This window comes from Vicugna pacos, chromosome 13, assembly GCF_048564905.1.
Source record: "Vicugna pacos chromosome 13, VicPac4, whole genome shotgun sequence".
NCBI lineage: Eukaryota > Metazoa > Chordata > Mammalia > Artiodactyla > Camelidae > Vicugna > Vicugna pacos.
Window position 1 is genome coordinate 20,632,479 of NC_132999.1, and position 15,412 is coordinate 20,647,890.

A 15,412-nucleotide genomic window follows, 5' to 3' on the forward strand; every position below is an offset into this window, starting at 1 on the left:
TACATTTGTTGGGGGGAGGGGGGAAGAAAAATGTGATAGATGGAACGGAAATATTAGGGGGGGAGGAAAGGGAAATGTGATAAACATTTTCTGAGTCTCAGAGGGTTAGTGGGGGAGGTACAAAGAAGGAGAATGAAAACACACGCAAACACACAATTACTATGAGTGAAAGTGACTACTTGGGTCACAACGAGCAAACTTCCCAGGAAGGATTTAAAGAAGATGGCAGCCAGCTGTCTCACCTGTTCAAATGTTTGAAACGTTTCAGCCAAAAGAGAATGTAACGAGGCTCTCTCCGTTTCTTTCGGGACGGGCAGAGTCCGTGGTACCCAGCTGCGGAATCCACCAGGACTGGGGCTGTAGGGGGCGGGGGGCTAGTGGTGGTGGAGGGGACTGAGGTTCTAGTAACAGGAAGAGAGAAAAGTGGAGTCCGGATCGATAGGAAGGAAATTGAGATGTCTCGGGGGAGGGGAGATTTAGAGTGTGTCCTAGGGGGTGAGATGGGGGTCGAGGGGAGGAGAAGTGGATGGAACAATTTATGACGGAGAAAGAGGAATTAATTACAACTCAATTTGGGTTCTTAACTGGTCAACACGGAAGGAGGGGCACGGTCAGAGTCTGCGGACGGCTGGAATGGCCCACATACCCCCTCGACAGGCCGAAGCGAACCCAGGTGCCCTGTTCCTCCTCCTTTAGGTCAGAGACTATACCAATGGTTTGAATAAATCGTTGGCCCGAGGTGAGACAGAATCTTTATTCCTGGGCGCGAGTGCACTTTTCTTACAATACGGGGAGAAAGGACCAGTTTCCGCGCAGTTAGGGGCGCGACCCGCACTGAGAACAACCACCCTCCCTCTACCGACTGGGAAACAAACGTGGGTGGAACCCATCTGGAATATACCCTTCCCCCCAGGCCAAAAAAAAAAAAAACCCACACAAAAACAAAATAAAAAACAAGAACCCAAGTCGGCTCTTTCTTGACAATCTTCATAGATGTGTTAAACTGTTATCCGCCTCTGCCTGGATGGACGCCACTGAGGGAGGTGGGAAGGGCTGAGATGATACCCGGGTCCCAAAGTTATTTCTGTTTCCAAGAAGGTGGAATTCGACTCACTTACCACCATCCTTGTATACCTATCCAGATATCTTGGCGGCAGCGGGGGGGGGGGGATTTAATGTTCATGTTTGGATTTGCATCTCAAAACTTCATTTATTTTCAAGAGGTCCGCCACTCAGGACCCATGCCAAGAAGTGCCTTGTAATGGTGAGAGACCAAAGGGAAAGGAAGAGAGAGAGAAAGAGAGAGGATGGTTTTGAATTTATTTATATTGGAAATGTATAAACATCCATTCTGTAAAAGGCAACACGTTTAATTAACGATGAGAGAGCAGTTAGGGGCAGAAAGCTAGTAAAATTGTGTGATAAATTTATGGCATTGTTAGCGTGCTTTTAATTATGGCTATTATGTTAATTATTTCACATTAGCATGGAGTTATCAGCAGCATGTCAGATTTAATCAAAACGAGCCTTTCTCTCTAAAATTGTTCTTTTCATCCGCGAGGAGAAAGGTCCCGGGCAGGATCGGGGCTTAGAAATGACTCGGCGTTGAAAGCATTGAAAGTCTTTCCGACACGGTTTGGTGCGATGCGGCCGGGTCCGGCTGTCCGCTGGATCCCTCCAGGCTACCGGCAGCTCGCGGAGGAGCCGAGGGCTGGATTTTTAGGAATTCACCATTTTCACCCCCTTCGGAGCCGACACTTCATCATATGGGATAACTCTGTCAAACAATATGATGCTGCTCATTTTTATCTGTCCCGCTTTACAAAACCCCCATTCAGCCCGCGGAGGAGCAACAAAAGCCTGGGAGCGGTGCAGCGGCCGCTGCCGGCCACGGCCTCCCCCACGAGCTGGAGGGAAAGGCGAGAGGGGTCGAGGAGCGCCGGCGGCGGGCGCGCGCCCTTCGCGGTCCGAGGGAACGCGGCCTGGCGCGGCCAACACACCCAGGTGGCGGTCCCCGGGTGTGGCCCGGGCGGGACACGCCTCTCCCAGGACGGCGCCCGCCCTTGGTCTCCCCGCGGGCACAGGGCGGAAGCGCCTTTCCCTCCCCGAGAGCGACTTGCCCACCCGGGCCACATTGATTTCTTAATCACTGGCGATCGATTTATTGGGAGCAAATAAATAGCCCGTTTTGGAAACGTTTCAATTGTTGGCCTGATGGTTGGGGCGCTGACGCGGGAGGGCGCGCAGGGCGGAGGGGCGCGCGCGGGAAAGGGCTTGTGGGAACGTGGGAGCGCAAAGGCCGAGCGCCCCTCGCCACCGAAGCCTCGTGTGTGTGCGCGCGCGCCGCAGCCGCCACACGTCGCCCGCGCTCCGGCCTCCGGCGACGCCCGGGCCTCCTCGAGGGTTCGGCTTCCGTCCCTCGCGCTCAGCTCCCTCTGGCGGCGGGGCGGGCGGGAGTTCAGCGCCCAGCCCTTCTACCTTGTCACGTCCAGGCAAGTTCACCCGGGGTTCTGATTCCTTCGTAAAGTTTCCCCTCAGGCCCCCGAGCGACCCTGAGGCCGGCCCCTGGGACCCGCGCGGGTGGAGGCCCTCAGGCCCAGGGCAGCTCACGCTCACCCCACCGGCCTTCCGGCCTGGGCCCGCGGACGCTGCTGCCTCGTCCAAGGGCCAAGGGCCGGGAGCGGCCTTCCTGCACAAGACCACTCAGGCCCCCGCCCTTCCTGGGACGGGGCTGTGGACCGGCCAGCTGTTGCCTTATTTTTAGCGCCATTCCATTCGCGCGGTTATATTTAACTTGATCCACTCCTCCGAGGAGGTCGCTCGGACATCGAATTCTCTACATCGCAGCTTGGGCCCGCCCGCCTAGCCTCAGGGGCAGATTGGAAAACCCCTGCTTAAGAATCTTTGACATCTCCGGAGCTTGGCTAGGAGAGGAGAGGTTGAGAGGTCTGGTTCTAGGAGCAGTCGCCACCGCACTTGCACACACACCGTGAGGGTTCAGTCTTGTGTGGGGGAGGGCAGTGGGAGGGAGGATTCCGTCCCAAGGGAAGGATTCTCTGTGGGGAGTATTGGGTCCATTTCCTACTTATGCATGACCCAGAGCACCCAGGTGACCTGGAAGACCTCTTACACTCTGCCCTTCAGAAAGGTTATGGCTTTTGTATTCATGCAGGATTCTCCCTCCTCTTCTCCCTACTCCCAAACACAGGCAACAGGACACTTAAATTTAAGTAGTTTGTTGGTTCCTCAGTTTCAGCCTAGTCTTCCCTCTGCAAAATCTCAGAAAGAGTATGATGCTGGCTGGAAAGGACCCACTTGGATAACATATAGAAACACCATGGGAATACACACATTTTTCTCTCAGAAGATCAAACTGAATTTACCAAAAAAATGCAAAAGCCACATACGAAAGGTGCACATACAGATGTGACATAACCTGGGATATCGAAACACGTGTTTAAAATTTAAATTCTTTTCTTTCTAACACTCTTATTAAAGAAAGGACTTTCTTAGCCTTAGGTCCAAAGCAGATTATTTCTGACTGCCTCTTTCTGTAGGTCTCCCCACAACCTATGGGAGAAGGATGGAAGTCCCAGCTGAATTCAAGGGGAGAGGATATCTATGCATACACACACACACACATATATATTCATTTACTAATTTATTAATACTTTGTTGACCAGTCTAGACTCTGGAGAGTGCTTGGGAGGAAAAGAATTAAACTCAAGATTCCAGGATGATAAATACTATGATAGAGGAACATAGCACACTGAGTAGGGCCTTCTCACTCTTTGGGGAATGAGACAGTGTGAAGTTTTCCAGTACAGAAAGTAATACTGATGGGCTTGCTCTGACTTTAGGGCTATACTAGGAAGATTAGGGAGAAATAAATTAGAACCTGGAATACTTTGGGAAAACAAAGTACTAAGATGTCTAACTTCTAGACAGCCAGGGGGCCTTGGTCTGAAGGGAAATAGAGAATAGAATGTGACAAAGAAGCAGATGAGAGTTGGAAGAAGGGAAAAGTTACAGTATAAAAATAGAACTTTGCTTAGAAATTTTGTCTACGTCTGGTATGATTCCTTTTGGATTACATGGAAGTGCTTTGACTAACACTTAGAAGAAGTTATACAAGGGACATGGATAAAAGGAAAAGATCCTAGGGAGGGGACTCACAGGGAGAGACTACTGAAAAGTCTGGCTGTTAGACCCAGCTACTCTTCTAACCTTACACTAATTCAAGGGCCAGGATCGGAACTGCAGGGTTAGATATCTAGAGGGTAGGCTTCACCTTTAGAATGTTACCTCCACAAGGGCAGGAAGTTTGGTTTGATCTGTGTTTGTTCACTGTGGTTTCCCTAGCCTCTAGCCAAGCACCCTTGGTTTGGGTTGGGGTTGGGGGTGAGGGGATGGGGAAGGGACTGGCAGCACTCAAAAAATACTGGTTCGATGACTGAATCAGTGAGACACAGCCCCACTGTGATGGGTGACTTATTTGAGAAAGTTTGTAGTTTAAATGTTGTTTAATTAATTTTATAAATGTTTATCACAAAATGTTACAGGGGTTCAGAGTAGTTACATCTAACTCTGCCTGGGAAAGAGGAGTGTGTAGGAAGGTTTCCCAAAATGTGTAGGAGGTATGCAAGATGTGAGAAGCAGCTTATAATTTAATTTGACTGAAACGGGAGGGTGGCTGGAGTCGATGCTGTAGAGGTAGACAAGAGTGAAATCATGAAGCCTCCTGAATATTGCGCTTAAAGAGCCTGAAGTTAATACTGAAGGTATTAAGTAACTGAAGTTACACTGAAAGGTATAACTTGTGATTGGCATGATCAGAGTAAAATTTGGCAACAGTTGTCTGGGGACATGTGAAGGATAAACTAGAGGGAGTAAGACTGGAGGTAGTAAAGAGGCTATTTCTGTTATGTCAGTAAGAGGTGATGAAGATGTGACTTAAATTATTGGCAGTGAGACTGGAGAAGATGGGATGAATTGGAGAAAGATTTAGAAGGGAAAATTGATAGTATTAAGTGTCTGATTAATAAAGGAGAAGAAGTTCATAGTAGCTCTCAGATATGAAATTTGGGTCTGGAGGAAAAGTTGGTATTGAGAGGGAGAATACAGATGGAGGAACACTCTCCTGCACCTCAGTCATGCACATGACTACCCAAGTTATCTCCTTAAATATCAGTCAGAGCATGCCAATTACTTCCTGGATCAAAAACCTTATTGTATATAGAAAAAAAACCCAAACTCTTCGGGAAAGCATTTCAGGTGTGCCATGATGTGATCTGGTTCCTACTTACCTTCTAGTTTCATTTGCACTTCATGCTCCAGCCCCATGGGACTATATTCCATTTCCAGGACACTCCATGATCTCCATTATACACCAGTTATGTGACCTTGAGCACATACCTTAAGACTCTGTACTTTATTTCCTCATCTGTAAAATGGGGATAATAGTATCTTCTTTTGGAGTTGTTGTAATAAGTATACCCAAAACATTCAGAATAGAGTTTGACACATAGTTTTAAGGATCCCACCAAAAACACTTCTTTTTTTTTAAATGAATTGTGTCTTTGCAATGCCTTTTCCTGATTTCTGATTGATAGACAGAGTCCCAGCCTTCTCAGAATTTTCAGTTTAGTTGTGAAGAGTGAGAGAGGGGACATTGTAAGCCCTTGAAGGTAGAGATTGAGAGGCTTAGATTATTATTATTTTTTATCTTGGAAGTGACTTTTCTAGAATTTTGAGCAGGGCAATGATGTGACTGGATATGTGTTTTAGCAATATCACTCTATCACTGGTGTGGAGAATGGACTGAATGCAGAAGATGATGAGTTCAATTTTGCACATACTGAATTTGAGGTGCTGGTGAAATTTCAGAGTCCATATAATTATAGAGATAGAAATCTAGACCAGTGCTGTCCAATGGAAATATAATGTGAGATACAAATGTGAGTTATGCATGTACTTTTAGATATCTAATAGCTTCATTGAAAAAAGTAAACAGAAGCAGGTAAGTTGATTTTAATGACACATTTTGACCCAATATACCTAAAAATAGTGTCATTTCGGCATACAATTTTTACAAAAATTATTGAGATATTTTCCATTCTTTTTTTTCTGACTAAGTGATGTGTATTTCATTCTTGCAGCCAGCACAATTTGAACCAGCCACATTTCAAGTGCCTCATAGCCACGTTTGGCTAATGGCTGTTATATTGCATAGGTTAGGTCTAGACCTTAGGAGAGAAGTCGAAACTACAAATAAAGGCTTAGGAGCCATCAGTGTTCAAGTGCGATAGTTAAAGCAATGAGAGTGTATAAGCTCAGCAAACAGGAGTGTGTGGGATGAGAAAAAGGCCAAGGGAATACCAAAGATGGGAGAAGGAAAAACAACCCATTAAAGAAATTGAGAAAATAAATGGAATAAACTGGGAGCAAGTTCAATCATGGGAAGCAAGGAAGAGGGACTTTTGAGAAGATAAATTAGTTAACAAGGTCAAGTGTTTCTGAGATGTATTTTTATTATGTGTAATTGTTATATAGATCTTATTATAAGGGTTTGGCCATCTCTGATAGAAATTATTTCAATATAAGTAGATTGTTTATTCAGATTCTGATTAGACAGTTATTGAGAGTAGATATCATTTCTTCATTCTGTGCATAGTTGCAAAATGTTATTGTTTGATTTCATTAAAACATGCTTATTGCCTCGTTCCATGAACTTGTGCCACAGTCACAATGACCAAAATGTTCATTGCTCCTTACCAGGAACAGTTCCAGTTTAAGCCTACTTTTCAAGTATAATTATATCTAGGTCCTAGTTTATTCTCAGAAGTGTCCCAGTTTGGATAGTAAATTATTTGGTCACCGCATACATAGTAGACATACCTTTCAACACTTAGAGCATAATCAAGCTGGCTGTCAGGTTTTCTACTGATGGATAGAGAAGTGCTTAAAGCAAATATAGGTGCTGCTAACTATAGTTTTAATTGCCTCCCAGTTAAATCAGGGCTTCTCTTTGCATTCTCCTGAGGTTTTCCTGAAGGGAAATTAAAGCAGAATAACCTGCCAAGTAAGACTGTGACTGAATCTTTTTGTGACACAAAATACATCTATACATTCCTATCCCATCCACACCTCCAGGATGATGGAAGTGGTTTTTATTAAGTACATGCTATGTGCTAGGTGCTCTCCAATGCAATTTACATGTATTTATTTAATCCTTACAACAGTCTTGCAAGGGAGGGACTGTATTGACTCCCATTTTACAAATGAGGAAGGTCACTCAGCCAGGATTTGAAGGCAGTTGGCTCTTAACCTACCATATTGCACTGCCCTCTAATACCATCTTTCTTTTCATCTCCCCCTTCTTTGCCTTTCTCATCCCTGATAGCTTTCTCACTGGCACCCACAACTGAATTAAACCTTTCAGTGGGAGCATATCGATTAAATGCCTCTATAATTTTAATATTAATTATTTGAATTATGGAAGATGATGCACAAGATGAAGATCTTTATGTTCTAGTCATTACTGTAGAGTTTTGATTTTTGTTTTTTTCTGGGATTAAGATATGTGTCAACCCTTTTATGCTATTTTCTTTTAAAAGGGACCCTAATACTTTTTTTTTTTTTAATTGAAGTACAGTTAGTTTACAATGTGTGTCAATTCCTGGAGTACAGCATAATGTTTCAGTCATACATGAACATACATACATTCCTTTTCATATTCTTTTTCATTATAGGTTACTATAAGATATTGAATATAGTTGCATGTCCTAATACTTTTTTGATAACTGAATTTGAGAATGTCTCAGATCAGGCAGTCTTTAGGAAAAATTTATTACAGAATTTTTAATGACACCTTGAATTGTTGTCTCTCACTACATCATCCCTAAATTTAGAAAATACGAATAGTAAATACTAATTTTCTCATAGTTTCTGTGGATCAGGAATTCAGAAAGGGTATAGCTTGGTGATTCTTGCTTAGTATATCCTGTAAGGCTGCAGATAAGCTGATGTCTGAGGCCGCATTCATCTGAAGACTTGACTGGGGCTTACTCACATGGCTGTTTGCAGGAGGCCTCAGTTCTTTGCCATGAAGCCCTCTTAATAAGACTGTTTAAGTGTCTTTCTGACATGGCAGCTGGGTCCCCAGAGCAAATGATATAAGAGAAAAAGCAAGGCAGAAGCCACGATGTCTTTTATGACCTAGTCTCATCACATGCTATCACTTCTAAGGGTCACCCAGAACAATGCTGATGCAGTGTAGTAGTGCGCTGTACTGCAAATGTGCATACTGGAATGTTGGGGTCATTGGGGCCATCTTGGAGGCTGGCTACCACAATCCACTTTCTGCTCCCTCTGACTCACATTGCTACCACACGTAAAATGTGCTCTTTTTCTCCCAAAGTTCCTAAAAGTCTCTTTCCAATACAGTATCACCTCAGAGTTCAGAATCTCATCATATAAATCAAATTCAGGTGCAAATGAAACTTCTTAGATGTAGTTCCATAAGTACAGCTCCTTGAGTACAGTTCCTCTTGCTCTGAAGACCTGTGAACTAAAGAGACAAATTATCTTCCTCCACACACACCCAACATTTAATGGTAGGATAGGCATAGGATATCTGCTGTACAGGTGCTCCTATTCAAAAAGAGGGAATAGGGAGCCACACAAGAGTAACTGATCCAGAGCAATTCTGATGTTCAGTTAGGGACAGGCTGGCATTTCCTTGATTAAGGCTCAGTGCCTGAGAATAATTCTTGGTGGCTCTTGGCTCCAACTTTTGTGTTCTTATTTCTACTCTTCATGTCATCCTTCCTTTCTCATGAAGGATAGCACGTGTTTGCAGCTGAGTAGTTTTCTTAGCCTGCCTCCTGCTTGTAGAGTGTTGGGGGATCCAAAGACCTCTTTTGATTTTGTGCTGTTTATACCCCTTTTAGTCCAATCTAGTGATGTTTCTGCCAATATAATTCTATTCTAATGTAATTCCCCAGGTGTCTTCTGTCATCCTCCTAGCCATGTAGAATGATGAAAATGAACCCTGCTCTGGGTGTGGGTGGTGGGAAGGGTTGAAACTTCATTGATTTAATCCAGTGTGATGGTTTCATCCACCTTGCCAAAGACTGATTAAGACATGGTCAAGTGATACCTTTCTGTCCAATGAGAAAGAAGGAGAAGATTGTTGAGGGGTTTCTAGGAAAGGTTTTCTTTGTCGACAAAAAGGTCTCCAAGGAAGGAAGTGTTCCTCTTCTTCTGCTAGACATTATGTCTGCATCATACTTGCAGTTGTCATCTTTTCCCCTTGAGTCTGGCAGAAGAAAACAATGGAAGCACTTAGGTTCTTTGTTACATAATTGAGCAACTGCATTAATCAAGGTCAGAAAAACAAATTTTCTTTATTTTTAAACCAGTTGCTAGCTGTGGTCATGAATTTAAAGTAAAACCCAATCAGCATGGCTGTGTGGTTTTTTGTTTGGTTGGTTTGGGTTTTTTGGGCCAATCGCTCAGGTGAAGGCTGGAGAAAGTAGTGGATAATGGGATACAAGCGGGTTTTGGTGATTATGTGTTTGCGAAGTACAGTGGCTGTACTTCACAAAGAAGTGATTACTATCATTATGGCTCTCTTTTTCCTTTCCTCTCCCCTCACCCTTCTAATGGCCCCCACCCACCTTTCCTGTCCCTTCTCCTTTCTCCTCTTCTTCCTCCTGCGTGGGTAGCTTCCTGATTCTCAGTCGTCTTTGAGCTACCATTTATATGTGTGAATTGTCTTACTCAGTCCTCATAACAACCCCATCTAGCAGTTACTGATTAATAGTCCATTTTTTCAGTTGAGAGATTAGATTAAGCAATTTTTTTTCATGGCCCTACAGCTCAGAAGTAACCAAACAGGCATCCAGCTCAAGCCTATGTGATTCCAAAGTCTGTATTTTAACCACTCTGCAGGAGTGAAAGGAACTCTTTTAAAAGAAAGACTATTCCCTAGCTCTCAGTGTTAACCTAGTTGAGTTCATATATCTACCTGGTGGATGTAGGTTAACAGAAAACTATGGTCAAGGCCTCTACTTCTTGTGGGAGCCAACATTGTAACTTTAGAATAATCAGACTTTCAGTGTTTATTTTCCTTTAAAACAAAGGAGAATAAACCTTGCAACTTGAAACAAGATCAAGATTCTAATATCTCTGACCAGTTCCGGCCTATTAAATGAGCTAGTTTCCCAGAGATCTGGTTACTTTGCCACCCTTGGGCAGCTAGACAGGAGGAAGATTTCAGTCCAGACCTTCTCACCCAGCCCCACCTGGTAAAAAGGGTGGCAACCATTTCTGATACTTATCATTTTTTTTTTGGAGTATTTTATTTAGTATAAACCATGGCCTAGAGATCATTCTAAGAGGCCTAAGGAAATTAATCTTTATGTATTGACTTAGATAACTTTACCTTTAGTGTCCTGCCCTGATTTTCCAGTTGTTTAAAGGAAGTCATATTTAGTTTTGACATGTATCCTTCTTTTTCAGGAATAGGAAATTGGCCTCAAAAAAACCATGAAATCTTCTGTCTCTGGTAGTCTTATCAGTCTGTAATTCCTTGAGACTTCTTAGGAATTCACAAATTTTTGAACACAGAACCTTAAAGAGGAAACAGTTTTCTTTGTGCTCTGATTTGGACGTTGTGTAGAGAAAGTGATACTTAGTTTGGAGATGGGCAGTCCTCCTGTCCTCCTGTAGATCAGTGGTGATAACTCACAAAGAGCCCGCATGTCCCCAGGGCATTTACAGTTTTTGAATATTCACTCCTACTTATTTAAAAGACTTAGAGGAAAACAGCTATACTTATTCTTTTATTGTGTTAATCTCATTTACATACTGACTGGAATTGTTTATATAGGGGATTTTGACTGTGGTATTGTTTGCCTAAGGAAGAAAACTTGGTAGCAATCTTGTCATGCAATATTTACAGTCTGCACACTGTATGTATTTGGGGTATCTTGCTAAAATATTGCATGACAGGAAATTTCAATAAGCATGTTTAAATGAATTCTAAGAAACCAGACAGAGAGGAAATATGCCTCTCTGGTTCTGAAACATTTATCTCCCTGGGTGGAAAAGGGTATGGGTAAGCCTTTGAATGATAGATTGCCCAAGAGAAAAATGTACATTAATCTGTGGTTTGTGTTCCCTAAATGTCTTAATTGCTTTTAAAGCCATGTAAATAAATAACATTCAAAGGATATGAATTAATATCCTAAGAAATGACTTTCCTGATATAGAGGCTCCTATTTCAAATAATATTTACAAGACACTGCAAATAATTTTTCAGCCCAGAATTAAAAAGTCTGAGGTTGAGAAACCTGAATTTACCACTGTTAAGGTAGGAACATTTGTTTTGTTTTGTTTTACAATGAGATTAATCCTTGCCCTATGTATTCACTTGTTATTTTATAAAGGAAGGAAGGATCAAATCTCCCTGGGAGGGACCAAGGACTTTGGATCGCTAAGACTTTTAAAAAAAAATTGAAGTATAGTCAGTTATACTGTGTCAATTTCCTATGTATAGCATAATGTCCCAGTCATGCATATAAACATATAGATTCATTTTCATATTGCTTTTCATTAAAGGTTATTTTGAGATACTGAATATGGTTTCCTGTCCTATACAGAAGAAATTTGTTTTTTATCTAGGATTGCTAAATCTTAATGGTGATTACAGTACTTTAAAGCTAGGAATTGAACCTAAAGGTAAACTCAGCATACCCTTCGTTTTATTTCTGAACAGAACATTGTATGTTTTAGAGAGGGGTTAAAATAGGTTTGCTATAAATGTGCATCAATTTTCTGAATTAACAATGAATGCATTTGGTCATAATGCTTCTCACTCTCCTCTCAAATGATTAAAACAAAAATCTGTAAGTTGATTACCATTTGAAGAAGTTTTAATATTGAACTTTCTTTGATTTATAAAACTCAGCTTATTCTTACTTTGTACTTACAAGTGACCCTCCTGTTACTCCTCCCAACATATGAAGATTCGTGGTATTTTTTATCTTTGACTCATGACAAGAAATATGTGACCAGGTATATAAATGCATGTAACTAGATTCATACATACATGAAACACACATTTCATAGAATGAGATTCACACTATGTATATTGTACTATGATTTTTTTTTTTTCCTATTCTGGGGGAAAAAATGCTTGTCACGACCCACAAAATCAATTTCATGGCCCCCTAATTAGTTGCAACTAAGAGTCTGATAAAACACTATCTAGACTCTAGAGAGATAACAGAATTGAATAAGCACATTCTTTTTGACTGTTAGGAATTCTGAAGCCCAGTGAAACCAACCTCCTCCCCTTACATTGTCTTCCATGTTTTTCCTCTTATATTATAGCATATATTTTCTCCTTACACTGTAGTCAGACCTGGGATTTTACACATTGAAAAACGGGAAGAATTTTTATCACCGCTAGCTTCAAGAGTGGAGGAAGTTGTAGCTAGAAAGTTTCTCAGAGAATAACCTGTTAAGGAATGAAACAGCTGTATCTGATTACTATGGGATCCTTGCTAGGTGCACTTTAAACCTATTGTAGAGGTGGTCCTTTGTTATAGATGTACTCACTTCATGTGACAGATGGATCTACAGCCTTGCTTTTTAAAAACTTTTTATTTATTTGTTTGCTTGCCTATTTATTTATTTGTTTATTTATTTATTTATATTGAAGTATAGTTGACCTACAGCATTGTGTTAGTTTCTGGTATACAGCATGCTTTTAAAGCACAATGTATGGCTATTTAAAAGAATCTATGAGGAAAATTTATGAATTTTCTAAAATCCTTCTATATTACAGCAAATGATACTAGACTGTCAACTCCAGGAAGGCAAGGCTTTTTGTCCATTTTATTCACTAATATATCTCTGACTTGTAGAATACTACCTGGCACAAGATGGTGCCCAGTAAATATTTGTTTAATGAATCTAAACTGTGTTTCCTGAAGATTCCTCCAACTAGGACATACCTGTATTCATATAGTGTGGAAGGTTATATACAATGTTGTTGGTTAGCATTCCATATCACACATTTTCTAGAAGACCCTTTGTGCCAAGATCAGATTTGAAAAATAACCTCAGTGCAGTTTATGGCATGTCAGTTATACATTAATAAAGCTGTTTACAAAACACCAAAACAAATTAAAAATTACATTATTGTCAAATTGTTGCTTTATGTGAAACAAATAATGAACAAGCAACCAATGGGAGACAAAGAATATTCTAATATAAATCATAGCAACCATTTATTGAGTCCTTAATAGGTAAGTAGGGAGGGAAGAATATTGTCATTCAGTTCTCACAGCTCTGAGAAGTAAATACTACTTTTACTCCCTTTTTGAAGAAAAAGGTTTACAGGGTCTAAGGAAATTACTCACACTACACACCTAGTAAGCAGTTAAAACTGGAATTTGAACCCAGGTCCAGTGTTCTAACCATTACAGTATTTGAGGTTGAAGCTTTTTTCGTTTATTTGTTTAGCTTTTTTTTTTTTTTGAGGTTGAAGCTTATTAGGACACCAAAGTCATCTTATCACTTCAGTTAGAAATTCATGTATTTGACATTTTATTCATTCATTCAAATGAAGGAACTGAGAACCTACTATACAACAGGTATTAGGTATAACAGTGGTAACCACACCAGATATGGTTGGTTCCTGCTCTCATGACCATAGGATCTGATAGAGCAGACAGATAATATAGATCAGTTTAGAAACAAAAACAGTACAAAATGTGATGAAGGAGGAATCAGAGTGTTACAATAGAAAATAATAGCTGGGAAGCCTACAGTGACATTTTAAGATAGATTTGGCTGGTGAGTCTTTTAAGCTAAGATCTGAAGGATGAGGAACCAGTCTATGTAAGAGTTTTGGGGTAATTGGTGGGTGGTGAGGAGAGAAGGAGGGGTGGGTAGTGTGTTCCAGGTGGCAGAATGGCCCCAGATGGCAAGAGCCCTGAGGCAAAAAAGAGTTTGGAGGAGTTTTTTGTGGCAGAGGGACAGGAAATGCAGCTGGAGAGGTTGACCCGGCTAGATTATAAAGGGTCTTACAGGCTAAGGAAAGGAGATTGGATCCCGTTACATATACAAAAAGGAGTAGGCATTCTCAGATCAGGCATCAGTTACATAATCAGAGGTTCTTATTAAAATACTTGGATTGCATCAAATGAAATTTCAATATTGAATTAATTAGCATACATTACGTTGACTACTGTGTATCCAGCCTTCTAACACCCTTTCCAAGAGTGCATATATTTTCTTCGGTAATTTTCTGTTTGAAAATGCCCAGCATTTTCTTTTAATTCCTCTACTGTCTATCTCTATAATGCATTGATTCAGCTTTTAGAAAGCATGTGTTGAAATCTTACTAAGTTATTTAAATACGGATCCTAACCTAATGAACTTGAAGAATAGTAGCAGAGTTAAGATACATAAACTATTATACAGTATAATTTGTTAAGTGGGATAGAAGGTACCAATAAAGTACTCCTGGGAGTTCAGAAGAAAGATTTCTTTTAGCTCTGGGGGATTGAGAAGGAGGGGTGGGGGGGATTAAGAGAGACTTCCTGAAGGAGGTAGCATTTGCTCCTGGTTTTGAAAGGATAAGTGGGATTTAAACATTAGGAAGTTGAGTAAAGGGCAAAAAATCCTGTTAAAAGTTCCAAGTATAAATGAGTGCCTGTGTGTTTAGCGTGGTCCTTACTACACTGCCGATCCTCAATTTGATATGATTGTCACCAGACCCTTGGGAGACATCCAGGACTAAAATAGTTTGAAAGTGTTATGCGGCAGGATTGAAGTTCATAGCCCTCTGCGAAATTATCTGTAGATCCAGCCAGGGTTGTTTGTCTTGACTTTCTCAGCTGCTTAAATTTATTAACAAATTATATGGAGGCCTAAAGAATTAGAGAGGTAGTTTTAGAAGAGCACTGGATGGGGAGACAAAGAATCCAGTCTTGTTCTTTTGCTATCTTGATGTGTGATCTGTTTCTCTGTCTGTAAAGTGGAAAGTGATGATTCTGTCCCTTCTCCCCCACTTCCTATGAAGGCGGAGATGACTAGGAATGGTGATGAAAAAAGCTCAGAAGAAAGATACTGCATAAGTCAAATAAATAAAAACAACAATTAAGAAAGCACTATGATGCAAAATGACGTTGTTTAAACTCTTTCCTTTTGGGCTTTGTAAAGAACCATGGGGTAATTTGAAATTCTTTTTACCTTTTTTTAAACAAGTTATCTCAGGATGGAAGTTAAAGGAAGGCTGGAGGTATTTAAATTTGTGGCTAAGGGTGGTCAATTCAGAAGGCAGTTTATAAGGCTAACTGGGTGGAGAGGTTGGGGGTGGTGTCTTTTGTTAAAA